General features: G+C 41.8%; 1 long non-coding RNA gene across 1 annotated transcript in view; it reads left to right on the plus strand.

Annotated features, from left to right (window-relative positions):
- The window catches only part of LOC114009763 (uncharacterized), a 782-nt gene extending 516 nt beyond the window's left edge, over positions 1–266 (plus strand). Inside the window, exon 2 of the long non-coding RNA XR_003551150.1 lies at positions 55–266. This is a non-coding gene — a long non-coding RNA (uncharacterized LOC114009763). The remainder of the gene's footprint in view (positions 1–54) is intronic.
- Positions 267–1,698: the final 1,432 nt, after the last annotated feature.

Below are 1,698 nucleotides of genomic sequence, written 5' to 3' on the forward strand. Positions count from 1 at the left end.
CGTTCCTTCTTGGTGCAACACCTCGGCCCTCAGTCTGGTCTCTCCTCATCACAGGTGCTGCCATGCCTGGGCTTGTGAAAGCTGCTAACACTTTCCTGAAGTCATCCGTGGATCCGGCTATCTTTTCACTCTGAAGATCCCACCAGAAGAGAAGTGCCTTACCTTGACTATGTCACTTCCTTTGCTGCCCTTCTGCTGAGATGGCTTTCCATGTTTTAGATCACTCCTATCAGTTCCTTGTCATAAAAATAAAGGATGCTTACCCACCCTGCCTCTCTTGTTGTAGCTTCCCTTTGGGTGTAACTGTCCTTTCCCTAGCATGTCCCCGCAGACAAGTCACAGTGGCCCCAGAATCTGCCCCCGTTAATAGAGGAATCCAAAACCTCCCTATGCAGTAATGCTCCTCCCAGGCCTTCTATAGTGACACCAGGAAGAACAGGTTGAAGGTTACAGAATTGACATTAAATTTAGATTTTTTAGGGATGTTTTGTGGGTGAGTTGTTTAAAACGAATAAAGTTGGAGGCATCGAATTTCCTGAATTGAAAATACATTACAAAGGCATAGTAACCAAAATAGCACAGTGGTAGCACAAAAACAGACACAAAGACTAATAGCACAGAATGGAGAATCTGGAAATAAGCCCAACACACAGCCAACTGATTTTCTACCAGGATCCCAAGGCAGTCTGGTGGAGAAAAGACAGTCCTTCCAATGAATGGTAATATGAAAACTGGTCATCGACCTGCAAAAGAATGAAACTAGACCCCTGTCCCTCACCATTTACAAAAAATCTGCTCAAAGAGGATTAAAGGCTTAAATTTAAAGCCCCAAACCATAAAAGAACTTGAAGAAAGTATTGGGTCCTCGGAAGTCATGATGTATTTTTCTGTTTTTCTATGCAAAAAAATGAGTCAACCCAATACAGGGGAAACACTAAGATATTGGAATAAGCAAAGATTTTGTAAGACTTCTAAAGCATGAGCAACAGCACCAAAAATAAATAGGATTACTTCAAGCTAAAAATCTTCTGGAAAGCAAAGGAAGTAATAAATAGAATAAAGAGAAAAACCATTATATATATATTAGTTTTGCCACAGGGTGCATGCACTCACTAGAGAGAGACAGAGAGAGAAAGTAAGGAAATATCCCCACCCCCCAGGGAGAATGACCTTGCCTCAATTTCTTCTAGTCTTCTCAGTATTTGAGCACATAATCACAGAAGTCTGGCATGTTTTTGAAGCTGCTGGGTCCAAGGCTCACACCATGCAGTTGGCCATGAGAGATCCAGTTGCCTTAACCTCCATGCCATCTGACTGGTCATAAGCTATATTCTGGTAAGAGATTAATTACCAGGATATAAAAGGAACTGAGCTATTTTTCCATTTTTCAATTTCTATGAAGTTGTAGGCTTTTTAAAAAATACATATTTAACATATACATACAATAAGATATTATTCAGCCTTATAACAGGAGTAAATCTTGGAGCCAGGGCTTAAAACACTCCAGGTGCATGTGTGTGTGCCCAATATCCCAAGAGGAGAATGGAGAGGAGGGATTGTAGTGTGGCTATGTCCTCTTGGGAATGACTTCTCACCTTCCCTGTCTCTCACTTTCTCTCTACTCCCTCCCCACCCCCAGTAAGTGCATGCACACTATAACAAAGCTGTAAAGGAATCCTGCCATCTGTGACAAGACAA

Source organism: Tupaia chinensis, unplaced genomic scaffold (genome assembly GCF_000334495.1).
Source record: "Tupaia chinensis unplaced genomic scaffold, TupChi_1.0 Scaffold000619_1, whole genome shotgun sequence".
Classification (NCBI taxonomy): Eukaryota; Metazoa; Chordata; class Mammalia; order Scandentia; family Tupaiidae; genus Tupaia; species Tupaia belangeri.